The 12,568-nt window shown below is 51.9% G+C and overlaps 1 protein-coding gene across 8 annotated transcripts in view; it reads left to right on the forward strand.

The window, feature by feature from the left end:
* Positions 1–1,368: 1,368 nt before the first annotated feature.
* Positions 1,369–12,568, forward strand: part of LOC147010601 (CTP synthase 2-like) — a 125,652-nt gene continuing 114,452 nt past the window's right edge. For 5 of the 8 annotated variants that reach the window (XR_015052292.1, XR_015052293.1, XM_085859242.1 and 2 more), the window contains exon 1: positions 1,369–1,505. The gene's annotated coding sequence lies outside the window, so the exon portion shown is untranslated. Of the gene's footprint in view, positions 1,506–3,861; positions 3,988–12,568 lie in introns of all 8 variants that reach the window. The other 3 variants (XM_085859243.1, XM_085859244.1, XM_085859245.1) reach the window with 3 other exon arrangements.

The raw sequence follows: 12,568 nt of genomic DNA on the forward strand, positions 1-12,568 counted from the left end.
ATCGGGAGGGAGCTCGAGACCGAGAGGATCGGGAGGGAGCCCGAGAGGATCGGGAGGGAGCCCGAGAGGATCGGGAGGGAGCCCGAGAGGATCGGGAGGGAGCCCGAGACCGAGAGGATCGGGAGGGAGCTCGAGACCGAGAAGATCGGGAGGGAGCTCGAGACCGAGAAGATCGGGAGGGAGCCCGAGACCGAGAAGATCGGGAGGGAGCTCGAGACCGAGAAGATCGGGAGGGAGCTCGAGACCGAGAGGATCCGGAGGGAGCCCGAGACCGAGAGGATCCGGAGGGAGCCCGAGACCGAGAGGATCCAGAGGAAGCTCCAGCAGCAGTCACAGAAGTCACAGAAGCTGAAAGAAAAAAAAGTCACAGAAGTCACAGAAGCAACAGTCATTTCTCGACTAGTTTCATGAAAGAAAAATCTCAAGATTATTTTAAATAATCTGTAAAAGTCGGTTATTGGAAGTGTGTGAATAAACCTTGCAAAAGATCAACCGTAGAAAATAATAGGCTGACGTTTCGGGCGGTGTATGCGCAAGTAGCATGAAGAGAAGTTGAAGAAGAATTTTTTCTTCGAAGTCTTCTTACGACACATTTTTAAGCGGCGTGTGTTAATTAGCAAGCTGTTCAACCGATTTTTTTTGTTGCAGAGCTTTTGCCTTTATAATGAATATTAAAATGTTGGCAAATGTGAAAAATCACGTAAATTAAAATAATTACGAAAAGATGACGTGAGGAATTTGACACGTCATCACGTATATGCATTTTGCGCCAGTTTTTTTTTTTTTGCGTTGATGAAGGTGTTGGGGGGGTGTGTACCAATCAGTTTGCTATCGCTTGCGAAGTCAGCCGTTCCTCATCAATCGTTCTTCGGAGTGCTCAAGCCGCTTGGCGAGCGCTCTACAAGCTGCTTGGTAATGGAACGCAGCCTTGTTTCAACATTCTCTTGTTTTTTTCTATTTCGCTTTATTTATATTTTTGCTGAAATATTTCTAATGACTTGTTGCTCAAGTCTGAGTGGTATTGTTCGGTGTTTGTTCGGTTGAAAGCCATGGCGGTACAGTCGACGGCGGTGTTAATGACGTTTCTTTTTCACAGCGTTTGTCGATTTTGAAAATATCATTACAAAATGACATTGAAGACGATGTGAAGGTGATAAAGTAAAGAAGTATAATTGTAATTGTTCTCAACGTGCCTTGTATTGTTTATTTGTAATCACGCCGTTTTGCAGTCTGGGCAGAATATAAAATGCGATTATTATTATTATTCAATAATTCACCATCTGTGGCACCACATGGGGGATTTCACCGAATAGATTGTCTGACGAGAGGTTAAAGAAAAAAAAAAAAAAAAAAAAAACGAAGAAGAAGAAGACGACGTTGATAGGCGGGGCGGAGGGAGGAGCGAATGTAAATGAGGACATTATTTCCCGCCCACTTACCTCTTCAGAACTATTCTTATTGAGACGTTTTTAAGTGGCGTTGGGATCGAGGAGCCGGCTTACGAAGTGAGTACAGTCCTCAATGTTACATCGGGCGGATTGAAAACTCCAGAGTCAAGGCAGATTTTATTATTTACTAATAAATTTATTTATTTATTTTTTCTCCTCACAACTTGTGAATCTGGCCTACCTCTGATACTTGTGGCGGGATGTGGCCGCGCGGCTCTGACTGTTGAGAAAAGGCGGGACGTTTGGCGCCTTCGGGTCGCGGCCGAGTCCGCGCTTTTTCGATTCTCGGTTCGGATTTATTCGCATGAATCGAATGGGATTTCAAGGCGATGGATCGATGATGTTTCGTGGCCTCGTGTTGTGTGTCACAACCGAAAACACGTGGCAGGCAATGATTACAGTGCGCACGGTTACGTTTCACCCTTTAGTCGTGGATTAAAATGATATATTTACTATTATTATTTCGTGAATCGTGAGAACGAGTGAAATATTAATAATGGCGACTCCCCCCCCCTCCCCCGCCATAAAATTTGCTTTGACGTTCAGTGTTTGGGCATCTTTGAGATTATTTAAAATTAAATAAAAATAAAAACCCTGGAGAAGCTCGATGAAGGCTTTTTAGGTCATCTCGTTGGAGATGACCTCATAAAACCAGTCTCTGTGTCCGTACGTCCCCATTTTTAGGTCATCTCCAATGAGATGACCTAATAAAGCCGGACCGAATGTCCGGCCGTCCGTCCGTTCGTCAATAATTTTTCTTTCCGATCTTGATGAAACTTAGTATGTGCGTCGAGGTTGATGAGTGTTGCACAACGATATAACTTTTGTCCTGGTTCAAGGTCAGGGTCGAGGTCACGAGGTCACGTAAGTTATAAAAATAGCCATTTTCAAAACCTATCTAGTCTGCCATTCTACAAGATATTCGGCAACTGTTTATTGATTATGATGGTAAAAAATATTATCTTGTATCTAACCGGACAGATTTTTGAATTTCCTTCCCGTTTGATCGTCACGTGATCTGGAAGATGGCCAAAAACGCCAATGCGATTCGCAAAGAAGGAAGGAAGGAGAAATGAAATATAAATATAAAACACATTTTTAGCCTTTTATATTTATACATTTTCCGCCGAAGGTGCAAAAGTTTCAAAACCCGAAATGTAAACATCGGCGTTTATTTTCAAAATATAATTTCGTGCGCGCGCGCCAAAATGCCGAGTCATCTTGAACCAAACTGCGCAGTAGAACTGCGCAGTAGTCTTCGGTCATAACTGAGCATTGAGAACTTGTGCGATTATAGAGATGACCGTCACCCCCACACGGGGGTAATTTTTCTTCCGATTTTCTTGATATTTGGTATGTGGGTAGATGTCGATGAGGGGTGCACGACGGTATGACCTTTGACCCGATTGAAGGTCAACGTCAAGGTCACTCCAAAGTTGCAAAACCTTTCATTTTCAAAATCTATCTCCTCCGCCGTTTATGATCCGATCTATTCGAAATTTCTTCGGATTCTGATAATGTGGAACAATATCTAAATTTGGTCGGGCCGGTTTTTAAAAATTCGTCCTGGTTATCGAGTCACGTGGCTTCAAAGTTGGAAAAATCCTCGATGTGATACGGTCCAAAAAAAATTCGCCCGATCTTGATGAAACTTGGTATGTAGGTAGGGGTCGATGAGGGATGCACGACGGTATGACTTTAGACACGATTGAAGGTCAAGGTCAAGACCACTCCAAAGTTGCTAAATCGTCCATTTTCAAAATCTATTTCCTTCGCCGTTTATGATCCGATCTATTCGAAATTTCTTCGGATTCTGATAATGTGGAACAATATCTAAATTTTGGTCGGGCCGGTTTTTGAAAAATTTGTCCTGGTTATCGAGTCACGTGTCTTCAAAGTTGGAAAAATTGTCGATTTAATTCGGTCAAAACGGAGATGACCGTCACCCCCAACCGGGGGTAATTTTTTATTTTTATTTTTACTTTTTTATTTTATTTTTGTTGTATACCTTGTCAAGGCTCGTGTGAGAGCTAACACACAAAGCACAGCAAGGAGGGCATGAGACTAGGGGTGGGAGTGGGAAGGACAAAACAGTGGGGAACAGAGACAGGAGATCTGTGGAAGGGAGAGGGATGGGGTGGGAAACATGGGCAATACAATATGGACATTACAGGGACTTTCAGGAAGGAAAGCAGGGAATTTGAAGGAGGTGGGCTTGGGTGGATTATCGGAGGTAGAAAAGATCGAGGATTTGGATTGGGGATGATAAGAGGTGGTGGTGAACAGCTGTTTTGAAGGCCTGGAGAGAAGAATGGGATTGGATAGAGTGAGGGAGTTTATTCCAAAGGTTGGGAAAAAGAGGAATGAAAGAGTGAAGGTGAACAGTGATTCGTGATTTTGGTTGTTTTACCAGAAGGGGGTTGTTGGTGGACCTTGAGCACCCTGCGGAAATGTGGTGGGGACAAATCGCAGAGAGAGCACAGGAGGCGAGGCTGGAGAGGAGACGGTAGAAGACAGAAAGACCACCGACCTGCCTGCGGTGAGAGAGTGAGAGTCCCAGAGACTCAGCCTTAGGCCAAAAAAAAAAAAATGTTGCATTGGCGTAACCCGCCCGACCCTAAAAATTCCGCCGACCCTACGGTTTTTTTTTATCGATATCAAGTATCTTGTTGATTGCGATCGCGATCGCAAAAACCCGGAAGTGTTTCGGACAGAACCCGCTGCACGCTGCGCTATGCATATGTCATAGTTTAGCTCGCTGCGTGTGTGTGTGTGTGTGTGTGTGTGTGTGTGTGTGTGTGTGTGTGTGTGTGTGTGTGTGTGTGTGTGTGTGTGTGTGTGTGTGTGTGTGTGTGTGTGTGTGTGTGTGTGTGTGTGTGTGTGTGTGTGTGTGTGTGTGTGTGTGTGTGTGTGTGTGTGTGCGCGCGCGCGCGCGCGAAACGGCTCTGCATATCATCTGTACGAGGGAGAGATATTGCGCCTCGCTCGATCAGTACGTCGTCTGTTGTTTCCAACATGGCGCGTACTCTATCAAGATTACTGGCATGCTTGGGCCTAAAAAACTGTTCAGCGTCTTACGAAAATGCGACAAAGATGCGAGGCTTGGAGATATCATTCAGGGAATTGCAGACGTAAATTGTGACGCTGCTCCAATACTTTCCTCCGTGCAAGCGTCTACCATGTACGACAGTACGCCATTGGTTGTTGTAAAAACTACAGTCAACCTTGTCTAAGTCGAATCTGTTAGGACTGAAGAAATAGCTTAGATTTAAAGGTGTAAAAACAAAAGAATATTGTTGCGGATTCGCGCCCGCCGGCGTGCTGACGGCCACGTAACTCGAATCGCGGCACGTCGCCCACCGGACGGACAATCCAGTCGTGACCCTCTCGGACTAACGCCGGGAACCAGTCACGGGTGGACCTTTCGGTCTCACCGCGATCGAGCCAATCAGCCCCCGCGTGGGATAGGGTTGCTCGCCAAATTCGACCTACCTAAGTACCCACGCGGAGGGTAGACCGGGCGATCGCACCTCGCCGCAGGTCGACTTTGGACACGGGCCACTTAAGCGACCCGTTCCGTACTATCAGAATAACCGAGCGGTGTTATCGTCGACCTCGACGGTTCGATTAATTATCGGGCGTATTCAGCCCACTACCAACCCTTTACGTGAAGAAAGATGGGGATTCAATAGAGGAAAAGACGAAGCAAAGCGGGAGAACAGTTCAATAATAAAGCACATTTATTCGCGGCACACGGGAAGCACACATTCAATTCCACCAAAAGCACACAGAAAAGACACAATTCAATTTACACAAAAAGCAAATGCAAAAGCGAAAACACAATGCAGAGCTAATACCGACTACCGAGCACACGGCAACACTTATACAATTCTACTTCACAGACGGCGCCGCCAACACATACCCAAAACCAAGGAAAAGAAATACCCTCAAGGATGAGGCGGGCCTGAGGCCGAGACCGGGTCGGCCTACCCGTCTGGTGATGAGACGCGGAGCGGCGATGGCGCCTCAACTCCGCGGGCCTCGCGGACAGTGTCTGGTAGGGGGTGGGAAAGGGGCCCCCTTGGTCGCACTATCTCAGCGCGGGGGGAAACAGGAGGGGGTTGCTGATGCTCGGGGTATAGAGGATCTTTATTATCCCGCGACGAGCGTCTCCACCTCGGCCAGGTCGCGCTGTCGGCCTCCCTCGGGTGCAGCTCCCTGCACGACGCGAGCACCCCCTCGTCTGGTGTCGCCGCCTTTCCACAGCTCCGTCCCCTCCGTTCCGACTCCAACGCACACGACGAGCAGCTCCACCGCCCGCGAAGTCTTGACTCTCTGTTTCCGACTCTCCTACTCTCCTACTCTCCGCCTCTGGACTCTCCTACTCTCCTACTCTCCGCCTCTCCGCGCCTGGACTCCCCGACTCCTTTCTGACTGACGAACACGGTCCTTTTATCCCCCCGTAGCTTCGCCTTTGACCCCCTCCCTTTGACCTTTCACCTCGCTCCCCATTGGCCCGAGAAAAAGTGGGCGTGAAGGCTTTTTGATCCATAAATTTGCATATATCGATCGTCCTGGAGGCGGGGCCAAATCGCCCCTCGCTCACCGATTGGACGGCAAAAAGTGGGCGTGTGTCGTTTTTGATCCGTTTTTGAAGCACAAAATCCGTGATTTTGTACACGCTGTTCGACGCGCGCCCTGCACGAGTCCAACACCGGTACCCACAGCGGGGCAAGAACGGTGGCGATGCTACGGTTGCGAGGTGTGACGGGAAGGTCGTGGCGGTTGTGGTGAAGCGGCGTTGTGGTTGGTGGTTGATGTTGTAATTGTGGTGGTAATCATGGCGGTTGGTCCAAATTAAAGATAGTAAAAGAAAAACGGCTATCCTGAAGAGTCGCAGCACGCATAAATGACATGTATTCCCACTAGACAACGGGTTTGGGCCTAACTACACATGTACTTACCGAGATACCTCACCTAAGGGACCTGAATGGTGGTTTGCGAATTTGGTAACCACAACACTACCCCCTCCCCTTTTTACAGACTCGTCCCGAGTCGTCAAATTTTCGTGTGCCATCATGTGTAGTTTTACCCTAGTACATTTTACCTACGGATCCCTGAGTGCGACATTCATGGTATTCGTGTCCCCAAAATAAATAACCTGAGGGCTGCGTAACTATCTAAACAAACTCACTCACACGGACGACTTAAATAAAATTGCCGGCGCTAAGACATACATGCCGGGGGCGCACTCATATTTACAGTACATCTTAACCTTAACTTACAAATTTTACACTAAACCATGGCCCAGGATCACTGAACTCTGCAAAAGAAAAGCAGTTAGCAGGGAGCCAGGCTGCCCGCATGCAGTCTCTGGCTCAAACAATGCAGGTGACAGGGAACGTGGCTGGCTGCTCACACGCAGTCCAAGGCCTTCCCTTTTGAACTGAACGCAGTGAACCACAACGGTGCATGGGCTGCACAAACGCAGTCTCCGTGCCAGCTCAAGTGGCACACGCAATGAGCACAACGAATGGATGCATGAACACAAACACGGTGCACGGGCCGCCACTGCAGGCCCGTGTTGTAGCTGCCAACGGGGCAGTTCTCGCAGCTTGCAAACTGTTGCTTTTACGATCCTGGCGCACATGGCAATGAACAGGGGGGGGGGCAAAGCAAAATTTGAACGGGGCTGGTGAACGTGGGCAGTGGGCATGGCATGGCAAAGGCAGCAGGCAAACACAGCCCGCAGAAGAAGGCCGCTGCAGGCAAACACAGCCGGCAGATGAACTGGCCGGCACAGGCCTTGAAGAAAAACAGCCAGCAGATGAACTGGCCGGCACAGGCCTTGCAGAAAAACAGCCAGCCGGCAGACGATCCAGCCGGCACAGGCCTTGCAGCTAAGCAGCTGCAGATGAAGCTGGCCAGCCTTTGCCGTTCAGTGGAGGTTGGTGGAGGGAGTGCGGTGGTGCTGGCCACTTGGACCTACCTACCTGTCTCCCTCCCAACCTATCGCCTTTGCCTGTCACTGTACATACCCACTCCCTTAATTTGTCAAACCCCAATTTAGCCCCAACTTAATTTTTTTCTGTTGTTTTTATTTTTACTCCCCACTATAAATCGTCCCTAACCCCCTTTATCGTCCTTGTTCGGCTAACCTATCCTGTCACCTAGCCTACTCCCAACCCCTACGTTCCCTTCCCCGGAGGGGAACAAGGGAGAGCTAACGTCCTGTGTCGAGGCCCAACGAAGCCTCAGAATGGCCTCCCCAGAGTTCGGCGATCTATAACCAAAGTGGGTCCAGCGGCCCACAACGACAGCGAGGGGATGGATGGTGCGGAGGGGTACACTTCCTAATCTACCCTATCCATTTAACTGTTAAACTACCCTGGGGCTTTCAACAAGCGCCTCTCGCTTAAAGTATTGGTTCTAACAACCCAGATTCCCGTCGCCTGTGTTGGTGTCCTCACAATTTCGGGCCTCGCCCCCCAATTTTCTCTCCGTGCCCTCACACGGTCTCCTGGCTGGGACACGTGGCTCCCTTTGGCAGGCACGACCCTCTGCCGAATCTCCCGCTATGGCACCCCCGGGCACTACACTGCCTCCGAGCCTACCAGCTCCCTAACACCGGGGAGTGCCCCCCATGGCACCTCCCCTGAAACGCACACGTGGCAGGCCGGCCTCCCGGGCCCCTTTCCGAGGGTCACCCGTGCCCACAACACTGCCCACGCGGCTAATGGCGCCCCGGGCCCCCGCACCAAGCAGGCGCACCCGTGCCCACTACTCTATCCCGGCCCCCCATGGGCCCATGGCCTACCGCGGCCGACTAGCCTGGTGTCCGGGGTACCCACTCAGCGATACTCACCTTTCGCAGCCACGCTCCCAAGCCCGTCAACAGGGCTCCTGCACCCCTCCAAACGGGTTTCGAGCCTACACACCCACCAACAACAAAACGACTTCCATTTTTCAATTTGACTAACCCCCTAACTCACTTTATACTGACCCCGGGGTCCGCAGGCGGAGTCACTCCTCCCCCAATCACTCATCGCACCATGCATTCCCCATTCACTCCATACACACAGACCCGCTGGCCTCACTCACTCATCAAGCACATGCTTCCACTTCACTCACCAACTCTTCAACACACACACCACTGAACTCTGCCATCCTTCTAACTACATCCCCTAACTAACTCGTGCTCCCACGTCGTCCCTTAAACTACAGCACGTTCCATTTAACACTACGTAGCTAAGCTACGTCCCCTCTACACACTCACCAGTCTGTCACGGTCTCCAAATCAATCATTTTATTTCCCAACCTAAATCTGGCTACAATCCCTCTAACTAATCCATTCCACGGACTCCATGAGGACTTACCCCTGCCCCATGGAGTCGGTCTAACTAAGCTAACCCTTCCCCCTAACTAGTTTTCATCCTGTGCCCAGGGTAGGGGGGTCTTCCACCCCTTGCCCAGGAATCCTGTACACCCGAAAGTGAAGCTTGCTCTTTTTTTTTTTCATGCGCAGCACCTGCGCGGCAACTCAGAGCTCGCGCACTTTACACCTGCCCGTGACGTCATGCAGCTGCACGTGTTCCTCGTCCCTCCTTGGACGGTACCATCCGGCAGAGATACCCCTCCTGCCGGATTCCAACCACACGTGCAGCCATGACGTCACCGTGCGCATAAAAAAAAACACAAGCCCCACGTCTCGAGGGGTTCCCCACGCGAACAAATGTGCTTTTCCCGTTGGAGCTTAACACACACGATCGCGTGGAGAACCCGTCCGGTCCAAATCCGTTTACCTGCCTAAACTTTGTCCGTCCGCGGGATCGGCAAATCCACCGCGTGCGTTTCCGGACCGGGACTTCACTCTCGCAAGCGAGCACGTGGCGGTCTCGTGCGTTGCACAGCACGGACCGCGTGCTCACTGCTGGGTGAACCCGGCACGGTCCGCGAAACAACTACAGCCGCTACTCGGCTTTCTTGACTCGCATGTCGCCGTCGTCGTCTCCATTCCACACACGCACTCCTGCGTGTTACGAGCACACAGTCCACTCCATGACATTCACACGGGGAGACGCGGCTGCGTGCTCCCGCATGCCAACCGACATCTCCCTCACATACCGCTCTCTCACACACACGGTCTCCCTTGCACACAGCGACCTGGCACACGGCCGTTCACTCACGCGTGCGGGGGGCACTCACCCGCGGTCTCGCCTCACTCGCACTCCGTGCCCTCATCCACACACGCGGGGGGAACTCACCCGTGGTGCCTCATCCACACACCGTCCCTCGCTCACACACGCGAGGGCACTCACCCGCAGTGCCTCATTCACACACACGGCGACACTCACACACGGTGCCTCATCCACACACGGCGTGCTGGGAAGCACGTACCCTGGCACCATCGCCACCACACCACTCACACACGGGTCGCTTCCACACACGGGGACGCACTCACACCTTGCACCACACACAGGGACAACCACACTGGGGATTCGTGTCCCCCACAAGGGTCTCCGGGGCCTCATACCCCCAAGCTTTCCGTGCACCCGTTCGCAGCACTCGCCCCTCAACCTCGCAAAGCACGACCGAACTCACCTGGTCGTGACTCGCCTCAAGGGGCATACTCCTCCCCTCGTTCCTGGAGGAGGCCATCCAGCTGCTCGCACCGGGTCCCTGCACGCTCCGCGAGCTCACCCCATTATCCTCCACTACCTCCGTGTGTGTGTGTGCGCGTCACTTACCCCGTCCTCACCGTGCAGTCTTTCCTCTATTTTTCTATCTCCCGTGTCTCTGCCAACTCTTCACCCTTTACCTCCTTGTCTCAACTATTATTTCCTTTGTCACGGCCTTCATGCCCGCCTGCAGGCATCGGCCCATGTTCTGCGTCTCACCCCGTAGCTTTTTCATTTCTTCCTTCATGTGCTGTGTATTCGCATCCATCGTCGTTTTCACTTCATTTGTATTTGTATCCATCTTTTTGTTCATTTGTTGTGTATTCGCATCCATCTTTTGTGTATTCGCATCCATCGTCGTTTTCACTTCATTCATTTGCTTGCTCATGTCTTTCATTTCGTTTTTCATATTCGCATCCATTTTTTCGATCATTTTCGCATTCATCTTTTCGTTCATTGCCGCCAGCATGGCTATAGCTGGGCCATGTCGGATGCACTCAGCTGAGCCGTTTCGGCAAGGGTTGGGGAAGGGTTTTGGTGGAGAGGGGGGGGGAGGTGTCATACACTGCGGCCGCTGCCGCACCCATTTCGGGCTCTGGGTTCAGTTGGGCGAGTCCGTGTTCCTGCACAATCAACATTTCCTGCTCGGGGATTCCATCCTGGACCATGGATTCTACACATTCTACATCCATTTCTAATACCCCCGGCTCCCGCTCGCCTTGAGACGCCATCTTGCTTCTCTTAAAGGGTTAATTTCGCTCGCTCGTAATTTGGAGGGGAATCGGGGGTCGCTTCTCTCACCCCTGGACCGATTCCCGTGAATTTAGCCGGAGACAGGAGAGCCTGTTTTCCTGTTCTCCGATACCAGTGCCGCGAGGAGGGCGATGAATTTGTATCCCACTCCTGACACCAGTGTTGCTGATTCGCGCCCGCCGGCGTGCTGACGGCCACGTAACTCGAATCGCGGCACGTCGCCCACCGGACGGACAATCCAGTCGTGACCCTCTCGGACTAACGCCGGAACCAGTCACGGGTGGACCTTTCGGTCTCACCGCGATCGAGCCAATCAGCCCCCGCGTGGGATAGGGTTGCTCCCCAAATTCGACCTACCTAAGTACCCACGCGGAGGGTAGACCGGGCGATCGCACCTCGCCGCAGGTCGACTTCGGACACGGGCCACTTAAGCGACCCGTTCCGTACTATCAGAATAACCGAGCGGTGTTATCGTCGACCTCGACGGTTCGATTAATTATCGGGCGTATTCAGCCCACTACCAACCCTTTACGTGAAGCAAGATGGGGATTCAATAGAGGAAAAGACGAAGCGAAGCGGGAGAACAGTTCAATAATAAAGCACATTTATTCGCGGCACACGGGAAGCACACATTCAATTCCACCAAAAGCACACAGAAAAGACACAATTCAATTTACACAAAAAGCAAATGCAAAAGCGAAAACACAATGCAGAGCTAATACCGACTACCGAGCACACGGCAACACTTATACAATTCTACTTCACAGACGGCGCCGACAACACATACCCAAAACCAAGGAAAAGAAATACCCTCAAGGATGAGGCGGGCCTGAGGCCGAGACCGGGTCGGCCTACCCGTCTGGTGATGAGACGCGGAGCGGCGATGGCGCCTCAACTCCGCGGGCCTCGCGGACAGTGTCTGGTAGGGGGTGGGAAAGGGGCCCCTTGGTCGCACTATCTCAGCGGGGGGAAACAGGAGGGGTCTGCTGCTGCTCGGGGTATAGAGGATCTTTATTATCCCGCGACGAGCGTCTCCACCTCGGCCAGGTCGCGCTGTCGGCCTCCCTCGGGTGCAGCTCCCTGCACGACGCGAGCACCCCCTCGTCTGGTGTCGCCGCCTTTCCACAGCTCCGTCCCCTCCGTTCCGACTCCAACGCACACGACGAGCAGCTCCACCGCCCGCGAAGTCTTGACTCTCTGTTTCCGACTCTCCTACTCTCCTACTCTCCGCCTCTGGACTCTCCTACTCTCCTACTCTCCGCCTCTCCGCGCCTGGACTCCCCGACTCCTTTCTGACTGACGAACACGGTCCTTTTATCCCCCCGTAGCTTCGCCTTTGACCCCCTCCCTTTGACCTTTCACCTCGCTCCCCATTGGCCCGAGAAAAAGTGGGCGTGAAGGCTTTTTGATCCATAAATTTGCATATATCGATCGTCCTGGAGGCGGGGCGAAATCGCCCCTCGCTCACCGATTGGACGGCAAAAAGTGGGCGTGTGTCGTTTTTGATCCGTTTTGAAGCACAAAATCCGTGATTTTGTACACGCTGTTCGACGCGCGCCCTGCACGAGTCCAACACCGGTACCCACAGCGGGGCAAGAACGGTGGCGATGCTACGGTTGCGAGGTGTGACGGGAAGGTCGTGGCGGTTGTGGTGAAGCGGCGTTGTGGTTGGTGGTTGATGTTGTAATT

This window comes from Eptatretus burgeri, chromosome 16, assembly GCF_056783735.1.
Source record: "Eptatretus burgeri isolate ZD-2024b chromosome 16, Ebu_testis_v1, whole genome shotgun sequence".
Taxonomy (NCBI): Eukaryota; Metazoa; Chordata; class Myxini; order Myxiniformes; family Myxinidae; genus Eptatretus; species Eptatretus burgeri.